Below are 13,459 nucleotides of genomic sequence, written 5' to 3' on the forward strand. Positions count from 1 at the left end.
ATGTTTAGGTCTACGGTCAATAGAATACCATGTCTTATTACTTGGATTGTTAGATTAAGTGAAAGCTCACTAGTATAAATACTAGAGCTAGTTTAGACCCCCAATTTTTAATTACAGCTAGATTAATTTTAGCCTAAACATAATTAAAGCAAAATATAAGTAATTAGCCAATTAATTAACCAAAGCATTCCACAATTGCATGGATGAACATGAGGATGCAATGCTTAAATGTAAAGGGCATTAGGTTAAAGAATATCAAACCCAAGATAACACCACGATGTTTTATTGAAGAGGAAAACTAAAGAACTCAGCGTAAAAACATCTTTATAGCCCTCCAAGCTGAAATGATCCACTAGTGAATAAGTTGGAGGGATTATAAGGATACCAAAAAGACCTATTCAAGCCTAATCTACCCAAAGTACTTGAGCTTTCCAAGCTCCAGCTACTATCAGACTTCTTGGAGTCTTGTCTTCACTAGCTTCTCGAATCCCGCAATGCCCTCCCAATTGCACTGCCAAGCCTTATCGGCTTAATTTGGCAAAGACCTAATACTTCTCAAGCTCCAAAACACTCTCTACACTCTGAATGAGTATGGCTTGCGTTTAGGTAAAATCGTCTCTCAAGGTATGACAATGGGAGAGGAGAGGAGAGGAGAAGAGACTATAAGGATTTCTCTCTGGAGGATAAGTAGCTCTCTCTAAAAGGTGGGTGTAGTGAAAACCTGAATCCCTAGGGTTTTCTATCTGATAGCCTCCATACAATTTTGTAGGTAATGAAAGTATATATATAGTGTGGGTGAAGAATAGGAGAGTAATACTTAAAATCCCAGTTGTTAGAGTGTCTCGTGGGTTGTCCAAGTCCCAAGTTACTCACAAAAAATCTTGACTCTTGAACTTCCACATGTGCTCCTCACATCGCCTTTTGCGAGTTTTGCAACCCCAAACCAGTAGTGAGCTAGTCGCGAATTCAGCATGTCTTGAGCAATCTTCACCAACCTAATACTAAACCCATTACAATTAAATCCACAAAATACAAGGAAATAAATTAATGAAATTACAACAATTTTGTCATGGAATACAACCAACATAAATATTATGTTAAAAAAAAAAACATAACTTAACATTAAGGGTTAGGGTTTGTATGCTTTAGATGAACAACATGAACATGCATTGATGCATAGGTGCTGAGGTAAGTGAAGGTAAGTCATGTATATAAATATGCATCTTTGAACATAATGGTTGGTTTCTTTGATTGATGAATGCTTGGGTGATTGAACATGCTTGATTAAATGTCATGATTATATGCTACTACTTTGTTGATGTTGCTGCCTTGTGATATACTTGCTACCTTTGGATGGATATAATGTCAATGCCATGCTAGATGAATATTAGGACCTTGTGCCATGAATGCTATGATTGAGATGCCATGTTTGTTTGTTTATATACTTGTTAATGTGTGTATGTGTGTAGAATAACCTATTAGAGGACCCTTCGATGGGATTAGGATTTGGAACACAATAAGTAGAGGCCAACCTACGGGTCGGGTGGGCATGACTATATGCTATTGCTTTGTTGATGTTGCTACCTGTGATATACTTGCTGCCTTTGGATGGATATAATGTCAATGCCATGCTGGATGGCTATTAGGACCTTGTGCCATGAATGCTATGAGATGCCATGTTTGTGTGTTTAGATGCTTGTTAGTGTGTGTGTGTGTGTGTGTGTGTAGAATAACCTATAAGAGAACCTTTTAATAGGATTAGAATACACAATGAGTAGAGGCCAACCTACAGGTCGGGTAGGCATGATTATATGCTACTACTTTGTTGATGTTGCTACCTTGTGATATACTTGCTGCCTTTGGATGGATATAATGTCAGTGCCATGCTAGATGACTATTAGGACCTTGTGCCATGAATGCTATGATTGAGATGCCATGTTTGTGTGTTTAGATACTTGTTAGTGTGTGTGTGTGTGTGTGTGTGTGTGTGTGTGTGTGTGTGTGTGTGTGTGTATTTGGAACATAATAAGTGGAGGCCAACCTACTGGTCAAGTGGGGTTGGGTGTCTAACACCTTCCCATACCCATACTTAAACTTCGAACACGTGTTTTGGTAAGATTAATCATTCACATAAATGCGCTATACATATGGTTCCTAGACCTAGTCTAGGTGGGACTTCATTTTCACCCTCCACCCGGTCCACTTTGCTAAAACATACTTCCCATGACAAAACCACTCATCGTGAGCGCTTGCGCCCACACCCAACCTTCAGTATAAATACCTCTCTCCAGTATAAGTTGAAAGCACCCCAAAGTTTTAAAGAAAAACCCGAAATTTCTCTCTCTCTCTCTCTCTCTCTCTCTCTCTCTCTCTCTCTCTCTCTCTCTCTCTCTCTCTCTCTAGAGTTAGTAATAGGAAGGTGCCTTTGGTGTCTTGGACCTCCTAGTCTCAACTCACTAAAAGGGGTAGCTTGGTCCTCCTAGTCTTAAGTTACCAACTTCCTATTCACGAATCCTTCTCTAGAGAAACTTTTTTGCTTGGAGTGCTCAAAATTGCTAGTGCATGCAAGTAAGATTTCTAAACCTTATTTTCATTAAGCCTTAGCTTATTTAGATTCAAGCACAAGCATGTTTTTATTTCAAGTTCTTCATTTGTTGTTCATTGTTAGTATGATAGAACTAGGTTGTTCTTAGTTTTGCATGTTCTAGGATTTCAATTCAAATAACATGTTCACATGATCTTAGACTAAGGTTTATCACACATAACACACATATTTACCATGTCTTTTAATTCTTTGCATGCCTAAAATATACTCTTCAATGCTTGTTTTAATCTTTGGGCAGCAAAACAAAAGTGACAAGTGTCAAAGGTTCCTCCTAGTCATGTGCATTGCACATGACCCTTGGGCATATGTTACTTTTTTTTTTTTGCTGCCACATAACCCTATATATAACAAAACATTTCCCTAAAAAAATTATTGTTTGTTTGGTGTTGGTGACTTTTTCTCATTAACAAATGTCTCTCTCTCTCTCAATGAAATGGGTGTATTATAAATGAAGTGATAAAAAAAATATAACATTTGATATTGAGTGTATTGTAAAATGATATGTATAAATAGATAAAGTATCTTTTAAGTTATTAAAAACTAAATTTTTTAACACCACAAATATAAATGCTGTTAAACTACCACTGCCAAGAAGGAAGTCAGGACTTGGAGTTAGGAGGGCGGCTCTGTTGTTGGATGCATGAGATGGCTTTTGTTTTCGGCTCTGCTGCTTAGCCGGCAAGAGTTTTCTTTTATTATTATTTTTTTATGTGTGTGTAAAGTGTGTCTTTTGCTGGCAAGGACAAAATTATTTTGTTTAAAATTTTTTAAAGGACCAAGTTGTTTGTTTTTGGTAAAATTGATTGATTGGTCTTAATTTTTTTAGTTTTGCTATCGGTAATTTTTGTTGTTGTGCTAATTTTTTGGGCTTATATATTTTGTTTTAGATTTTAGATTCATAATTTTTTTTTAAAAAATTTATTACCTTTAAAATGAGGAAAATACTAGATCTACAAACCTTTTTACAAATTGTTGTTGTGATGAGTAGTTATTAGTAAATAAAATAGTGATATAAGTAGTGGGCCAAGATGCAAACCAATAAGAATTTGCTACCTCAATTTTTTTTTTTTTGAGATAAAAGATAGAGTTACCTCAATATTTGTAAAAAAGTTTGTAGTTGTAGCATTTCTCTTATAATGATTAAGGGAAAAAAAATAATTTTATTGACCAAAGTAGTACCTGTATACACACACACACACACTTCAATTCTTTAAATAAAAAAAAAGGGGGGTCATTGCCCCCAAGTCCATGAATGACTCCACGTCCATGACCACTACCACCAAACACAAACCCCTATGAAATTTACAACTAGCATAGACCCCAAAATGCAAAAACGTCACTGTACATAATCATCATCCCGGCTATGAGATGACTATTATATAAATCTATGATTAGTCCTTCAAAGAACCATTTTCTTGTAATAATAATAATATGAATGGGATGAGGCGAACGGATTTGGATCGAGTGTACCAAGTGCAATTCACCTCAACTCTCACCACACAATTTTTTTTTAGTTACTTTTTCATTTTTTATTTATTTATTTAAGGGCTGAGATTGAAAGTTATGCTTTTTAATGCTCAATCTCAACCCTTGATAGTTATAGCATCATTTGATCTCAATCCTATGGTGAACACAAGCATAGAGTTTCTTAAGTGGAGAGTTACAGTATGGTAGGGTTTTATCCACCTTTCCGTAAAATGTAAATCTAATTTATATTCATAGATGAAAAAACAAAATATAAGGGAAAATATGAAAGAAATAAGTATGATATTTATTTGTAACCTTCATTATTATTGGCAGAAGTTTTGATTTAGGATAAAGCTCCTAAAAACATTTCGGGTGCAAATACATACAATAACCACATTGTATTATATCTACCAACGATATGCTATCAAGATAAGATTATCTCCCATCGTCAAAATCCAATAATGCTACATGGTTCCTCACAGTATCATTCACATCAACACTTTGATTATCAACATCATAATTGTGAGAATCTAATGTCTTGGTGTGCAAGAATTTAGTTTCTTTTGAGTTAGAATCAACATTGTCTCTAGAATGCTTCTCCATCTTTCTTAAATCCTCCAATTTTGTTGCTACTTCCTTCATAGTAGGCCTATCCTCCCTTTTCAATCTTAAACACATCTTTGCAAGATTTGCAGCTTCCTTTAGTTGCTCTACATTTTCTTCATTTGCTATATGTTTTTCAAGAACTTCAAACAATCTATTATCCTTGGAAAATGAGACAAAATATGTGGCTAGATCTCTCTCTTCCTCAGGCCTATCAAATGAAAGAGCTTTTTTTCCAGTTAATAGCTCTACGAGGACCACCCCAAAGCTATAAACATCACTCTTTTCTGTCAATTGACTTGTTTGCATGTATTCGGATCCAAGTATCCCAAAGTTCCTCGCACCATTGTAGCTAATTGTGTTTGGTCTAGTTGAACCAATTTTGAAGCTCCAAAATCTGATACCTTTGCTGTGTAAGTGTTATCCAACAATATGTTTGAAGACTTGACATCTCTATGGATTATAGGTGGAGAAGCTGCAGAGTGCAAATATGATAGTGCTTCTGCTGTTTCTGCGGCTATTCTAAGACAAGTTTCCCATGATATGGTGGACACCTTACTTTCGTGATGAATGTGCTCAAAGAGAGTACCATTGGGTATGACTTCATAAACTAATAATGTCTCCAAACAACAGCTTAATAATTTAACCACATTCCTATGATTAATTTGGGAAAGTACAACTACCTCATTGATGAATTGCTCAGTTTGGCTTTCATCTCGTATTTTTGACTTCTTGATGGCCATAATCGTATTATTTGGTAAAATTTCTTTATAAACTTTATAAACAGTACCAAACCCTCCCTGGCCAATTATTAGAGTTTCATCATAATTGTTGGTAGCCTTTTTCAACTCTTTTATGGTGAAGATTTTGGTTGTTTCAGCTGAATTTTCTTGTTTAGAGAGTTTCTGTTGTAAAATTAAATCCCCATTCTATTCAAAGAACCTTTGTTTAAGCTTGATCAACTGTCTTTTCTTAACTATCAAATACAACCAAGAGCTACAAACAAGCACAACTATGAAGCTTATGCCAATACCTACATTAGAAAGAAATAGAATATTAGCTTTTTTGGCATAATTATAAAGTACATCGAAGAGATACTGACAAGCAGAGCAACGAAGCTAATGCCAACACCCTTTTTTTTTTAGTTTGAGAATCACTTATGCCAACACTTAGTGTTTGATTATATTTGAAAGAAACAAGATATTATTTACCATTGTGACTAAGCAATCAGAAAGTGCGACTCATGGTTGCCTTTTTCCTTTTAATCTTTTAGACCACGTGAGATTAATTAAATATCTTTATACTTGTGCATCATATCAAATTTTTTTTGGAAGAATGCACCCTATAAAATTAATTAATCTATATATATATATATATATATATATATATATATATATATATATATATATATAGGACAAAACTTACATACACTACCGTAGATGTTGTTTTTTAAGTTATTCTCTTAAGATTCTGTCATGTGGTTGCTTAACTAAAAAATATACTTTTATTCTGTGATAAAAAAACTATTTGGCAGAATCTTAAAAGGAGAATCTAAGGAACAACATCTAAGTAATATACTTAAGTTTTACCCATAGAGATTCTATAATTGAAGTTCAATTTTGTGCCATGTATCCTAAATCATTTATTTTTAAAGAGAGTTTTATTTCTTAATTTTAGAATCAAATGTGGGACCACATCATAAATATCCATTCAAATGAGTTATTGCATATAAAAACCAAAGAGTATAGAATTAATGAGCATAAAAAAAATTTAAATGGACAATTTATATTTTCTACCTAATATTATTCTTACAAGACTTTTTAAAGAGTTAATATATATATATATATATATATATATATATATATATATATATATATAAATGACTATCAATAACATTTAAATTATATACGTAAGAATTATATTATATATTTTAATATATATCTTTTAAGTATATTTATGCATATGCATAGGGTTACAAGCTAATTTATTTAAAGCCAAAGCATAGAGAAAATCAAATTAAATTCTAAATTGGAGTCTAATTTTGCACCATGTGTCCTATCTAATTTTAAAACTTCTGTGTCAAGTGAATTATTAGATGCAAAAATTAAATAGTCTAAATTTTGTTAAATTCTAAATTGAATTTTAATTGGAGTTCAATTTTGTGCCTCATGTTCCATCTAATTTTTTAATTTTTGTGACAATTGAATTATTAGATGCAAAAACCCAAAAGTCAATGCACCCTATATATATATATATATATATATATATATATATATATATATATATATATATATATATATATAAATCCAAAGTAGAGAATTCAATTAGATTCTAAATTGGAGTCTAATTTTGCTCCATGTGCCCTATCTAATTTTAAAATTTTTGTGTCAAATGAATTATTAGGTGTAAAAATCAAAAAGTCTAAATTCAATTATATTGTAAATTGGATTTCGTGCAAAAATTCAATTTCGTACCACGTGTCCTATATAATTTTTTAATTTTTGTGACAAATGATTTATTGGGTACAAAAACCGAAGAGTCTAAATTCTAAATCATATATATATATATATTTAAAACCAAAGTAGAGAATTCAATTAGATTCTAAATTGGAGTCTAATTTTGCTCCATGTGCCAATCTAATTTTAAAATTTGTGTCAAACGAATTATTAGATGCAAAAATAAAAAAGTCTAAATTCAATTATATTCTAAATTGGATTTCATGCAAAAATTCAATTTTGTACTATGTGTTCTATATAATTTTTTAATTTTTGTGACAAATGAATTATTAGGTACAAAAACCGAAGAATCTAGATTCTAAATTTTATATATATATATATATATATATATATATATATATATATATAAGCTGGGTTCAAGTTACGCCTAGTGTAATTTTAAACAATATTAAATCACTTAATATTTTTTAACAGGATGCGAATTTTAGCAAATCTACCGTTAAATTACATTATCTTCGTATATTTTTCATTCTTACAAAATTTTAATGTGATCAAAGATTTATAGTCATGTCATCAATCAATTGATTAAATTTAAGTTTTTGTAGTTTAAAATAATGCATAAAAAATGAGTTTATGCATCAGATAGTAAATAGCATACAATTAACATGAAAATTAGCATAAATGTCAAGAACATATAGAACACGTAATATAATGGTAGGATTTTGAAAATATGAATATTATAACAAGTTATTGGGTGGTATAACATTACTTATAATTAAGCTAATTGTAACCCACCAAAAAATATTATGGTTAAGCATGATATGTAATATAGAATCTAAGAGGCAAATTATGAAACACATAGAAGACATACACAATGCACACGCAAGATGGTCTTCTACTAAAGATTTATCACACAACTTGAGCTTACACTACAAACTTAGAGAAAAACAAGATTGCCTCTTTAGGAGCTTTATGTAGACACCACATTTTGCAACTCTCATTTAACCTTACTTGTATTGCACCATGCATCCCATTGCATAACACATTACAAGGAAGAATTGTAATTTTTGACCACATGATTTCTAAATTCATTGCATACTATAAAATATAAATTTAGAAGTCATAACAATTAAAACGACAATTCATGAGCCTTAATTGGACAACCAAATTGAAAGATATATAAGAACAATTTTAATGGTAAAGTGCACTTGCATGAATTAGGTCCCAACCATACGTGATTATGACGTCTAAATTCTAATTGGGCTAGTTTTAGTTTAATTTAAATTAAATGATGTGTCATAATGCTATTGGTTAAGGATATAGTTCACAGTAAGGTTACATGCACCTAATTTAATCCAAGACAAAGCATTGTTGATTCCTTGCAAAATTAGTAAAAATAAATAATTAAATAATTAATTAAACATATTTAAAATTAATTTTCTGAGCTTGAGGACCAAGAATATCTGGAAAAAAACAAGGTTGAAATTCTTATAAAAGTCATATCAAAACTAAAACAAAAAAGACCAAACCAAAAAAGAACAGATTTGGGAGGATGATAGGCAGTTAGACAAGATCTCTTAGATTTGCTTCCTTTTTTGCTCCAACTTGCTCCCTATTCAGCTTGACTTTGCCCACTATATTTTTCATTCATAAAAAACTAGTTTTTCTAAGTCCCACATTACCTAGAGACTTATTTTTGACTCCAATGTAGATACCTCATTTTGTACCCCTTACGACTCAAGCACCCATTCCCCAATGACAACATCATTCGGAGGCTCAGGTTTGGCTTAGTGTTCAATCTGGTAAATCTTTATCTTGAAGGATGTTTTGGTAAAAGAAAAACCTGCAAGATCCTTAAATATACGCATATTGCAAGCATGCATATGCATACTTGAAGCATGCACACGCATGTAGGGTTTTAGAATACTTGTATGGAAAGTTTTTGATGTAAAATCGTGTAAAGTGAATCTCACATCAGCTGGGAGCCACCCTACTCCCCTCTATGATCACTATAAAAGGCCTCAAATGCTCTTTTCCTAAAACACTTTGAATTCACCGAAAAATAATGAATCAAAAAGAGAGTTTTTATTCTAAAACATCCTTAAGTTAGAATTTACTTGGTTGAGACTTATTTTGGTCTTGACCTTCAGGTTTTAAGCTTATTAACCTTCTGGTTTTATCTTGATTAGATTGACTGAGGGGAACTGTCAAATTAAAGTTCAAAAGAGTTTTTATGTCTAAGGTAAGGGTCTAACCTTGTCTCTCTCATTCTTGTTTGTTTATTAATATGTTTATTAATATGTTTTCTCCCTTAATACTTCTATTGTTAGTGTAGATTTATAGCTTTTGTATTAGAAGCATTCTAGATTGTATTTAAATTGTTGTTTTGTTACTGCTTTAAAACTGTGTTTCAAGGCGTGTATGCGTGTGCATGCTTCATGCTTGCGTACGAGGCATGCGTACGCATACTTCATGTATGCACACGCATAGTCATGCATAGAAACCTAGGTTTAGGGTTTTTGCTGCTTTCCCTTTTTTTGCTTCGTTTTTAATTACATATTTAGCTTCTGTTAGTTTCATTTTAACATGTTAGGTCTAGGGTCAGTAGAATACCATGTCTTATTACTTGGATTGTTAGATTAAGTGAAAGCTCACTACTATAAATACTAGAGCTAGTTTAGACCCCTAATTTTTAATGATAGCTAGATTAATTTTAGGCTAAACACAATTAAAGCAAAATATACATAATTAGCCAATTAATTAACTGAAGCATTCAACAATTGCATGGATGAACATGAGGATGCAATGCTTAAATGTAAAGGGCAGTAGGGTAAAGAATATCAAACCCAAGATAACACCACGATGCTTTATCGAAGAGAAAAACTAAAGAACTCAGCGTAAAAACCTCTCTGCAGCCCTCTAATCTGAAATGATCCACTTGTGAATAAGTTGGAGGGAGAATAAGGATACCAAAAAGACCCATTCAAGCCTAATCTACCCAAAGTACTTAAGCTCTCCAAGCTCTAGCTGCTAATGGACTTCTCGGAGTCTTGTTTTTACTAGCTTCTCAGATCCCGCAATGCCCTCCCGATTACACTGCCAAGCCTTACAGGCTTAATTTGGTGAAGACGTAATACTTCTCAAGCTCCAAAACACTCTCTACACTCTGAATGAGAATAGGTTGCGTTTGGGTGAAATCGTCTATCAAGGTATGACAATGGGAGAGGGGAGGAGAAGAGACTAAAATGATTTCTCTCTTGAGGATGAGTAGCTCTCTCTAAAAGGTGGGTGTAGTGAAAACCTAAATCTCTAGGGTTTTCTATCTGATATCCTCCTTACAATTTTGTAGGTAATAAGAGTATATATGGTGTGGATGAAGGATAGGAGAGTAATACTTAAAATCCTAATTGTCAGAGTGTCTCGTGGGTTGTCCAAGTCCCAAGTTACTCACAAGACATCCTAACTCTTGAACTTCCACATGTGCTTCTCACATGGTCTTTTGAAAGTTTTGCAATCCCAAACCAGTAGCAAGCTAGTCGCAAATTCAACTGTCTTAAGCAATATTCACCAACCTAATAATAAACTCATTGCAATTAAATCCCACAAATAACAAGGAAATAAATTAATGAAATTACAACAATTTTGTCATGGAATACAACCAACATAAATATTATGTTAAAAAAAACATAACTTAACATTAAGGATTAGGGTTTGTATGCTTTAGATAAACAACATAAACATGCATTACTGTATAGGCGCTAAGGTATTATGGTGTAGTGAGGTAAGTCATGTATATAAATATGCATCTTTGAACATAATGGTTGGTTTCTTTGATTGATGAATGCTATGATGCTATGCTTGAGTGATTGAACATGCTTGATTAAATGTCATGATTTTATGCTACTACTTTGTTGATGTTACTGCCTTGTGATATACTTGCTGCCTTTGGATGGATATAATGTCAATGTCATGCTAGATGAATATTAGGACCTTGTGCCATGAATGCTATGATTGAGATGCCATGTTTGTGTGTTTAGATGCTTGTTAGTGTGTGTGTGAAGAATAACCTATTAGAGGACCCTTTGATGGGATTAGGATTTTGAACACAATGAGTGGAGGTCAGCCTACGGGCCGGGTGGGTATGATTATATGCTATTGCTTTATTGATATTGCTGCCTTATGATATACTTGCTGTCTTTGGATGGATATACTATCAATGCCATGCTAGATGACTATTAGGACCTTGTGCCATGAATGTTATGATTGAGATGCCATGTTTGTGTGTTTAGATGCTTGTTAGTGTGTATGTGTGTGTAGAATAACCTATTAGAGGACCCATTGATGAGATTAGGATTTGGAACACAATGAGTGGAGGCTGGGTGGGATTGGGTGTCTAACACCTTCCCATCCTCATACCTAAACTTCGAACAAGTGTTTTGGTAAGATTAATCCTTCACATAAAGACACTATACATATGGTTCCTAGACCTAGTCTAGGTGGGACTCTATTTTCATCCTCTGCCTAGTCCACTTTGCCGAGGCGTACTTTCCATGACGAAACCACTCATCGCAGGCTCTTGCACCCACACCTAACCTTCAGTATAAATACCTCTCTCCAATATAAGTTGAAAGCACCCCAAAATTTTAAAGAAAAACCTTAAATTTCTCTCTCTCTCTCTCTCTCTCTCTCTCTCTCTCTCTCTCTCTCTCTCTCTCTCTCTCTCTCTCTCTCTCTCTCTCTCTCTCTCTCTCTCTTTAGAGTTAGTAATAGGAAGGTGCCTTTGGTGTCTTGGACCTCCCAGTCTTAACTCACTAGAAGGGATAGCTTGGTCTCCCTAGTCTTAAGTTGCCAACTTCCTATTCACGAATCCCTCTCTAGAGAAACTTTTTTGCTTGGAGTGCTCAAAAGTCCCAGTGCATGCAAGTAAGGTTTCTAAACTTTCTTTTCATTATGCCTTAATTTATTTAGATTCAAGTACAAGCATGTTTTTATTTCAAGTTCTTTATTTGTTCTTCATTGTTAGTATGATAGATTTAGGTCAATCTTAGTTTTGTACGCTCTAAGGTTTCAATTCAAATAACATGTTCACATGATCTTAGATTAGGGTTTATCACACAACACACACATATTTACCATGTATTTCAATTCTTTACATGCCTAAAATATACTCTTCAATGCTTGTTTTAATCCTTGGGCAGCAAAAAGAAAGTGACAAGTGTCTAAGGTTCCTCCTAGTCATGTGCATTGCACATGACTCTTAGGCACATGTTGCTTTTTTTTTTTTACTGCCACATAACCCTATATATAGCAAAACATTTCCCTAAAAAAATTATTGTTTGTTTGGTGGTGGTGACTTTTTCTCATTGAAAAATGTTTCATCTCTCTCTCTCTCTCTCTCTCTCTCTCTCTCAATGAAATGGGTGTATTATAAATGAAGTGATAGAAAAAAAAAATAGAACATTTAATATTGAGTGTATTGTAAAGTGGTGTGTATAAATAAATAAAATATTTTTTAAGTTATTAAAAACTAAATTTTTAGCATCACAAATATAAATGCTTTTAAACTACCACTACCAAGGACGAAGCCAGAACTTAGAGTTAGGAGGGCGGCTTTGTTGTTGGATGCATGTGATGGCTTGGTTTTCAACTCTGCTGCTTAGCCGACAAGAGTTTTATTTTATTTTATTTTTTTTATGTGTGTGTAGAGAGTGTCTTTTGCTGGTATGGACAAAATTATTTTGTTTAAAATTTCTTAAAGGACCAAGTTATTTGTTTTTGGTAAAATTGGTTAATTGTTTTTAGCTTTGCTATCAGTAATTTTTGTTATTGTGCTAATTTTTTGGGCTTATATATTTCGTTTTAGATTTTAGATTTATAATTTTTTTATGGCCTTTAAAAGGAGAAAAATACTAAATCTACAAACTTTTTTCCAAATTGTTGTTATGATGAGTGGTTATTAGTAAGTAAAATAGTGATGTAAGTAGTGGGCCAAGATGCAAACTAGTAAGAATTTGCTACCTCAATGTTTGTAAAAAAGTTTGTAGTTGTAGCATTTCTCTTACAATGATCAATGATATTATTAAGGGCAAAAAATATATTTTTATTAAACAAAGTAGTACGTATATATATGATTCTATTCTTTAAATAAATAAAATAAATAAATAAATAAAGGGGTCATTGGCCCCCAAGTCCATGAATGACTACACGTCCATGACCACTGCCACCAAACACAAACCTTTATGAAATTTACAACTAGCATAGACCCCAAAATGCAAAAACGTCACTGTACATAATCACTATCGGCTATGAGACTACTATAATCTAAATC

The 13,459-nt window shown here is 33.0% G+C and overlaps 1 pseudogene; it reads right to left on the bottom strand.

Annotated features, from left to right (window-relative positions):
• Positions 1-4,507: 4,507 nt before the first annotated feature.
• Positions 4,508-9,041, bottom strand: LOC142616151 (wall-associated receptor kinase 3-like; annotated as a pseudogene).
• Positions 9,042-13,459: the final 4,418 nt, after the last annotated feature.

This window comes from Castanea sativa, chromosome 11 (genome assembly GCF_040712315.1).
Source record: "Castanea sativa cultivar Marrone di Chiusa Pesio chromosome 11, ASM4071231v1".
Classification (NCBI taxonomy): domain Eukaryota; kingdom Viridiplantae; phylum Streptophyta; class Magnoliopsida; order Fagales; family Fagaceae; genus Castanea; species Castanea sativa.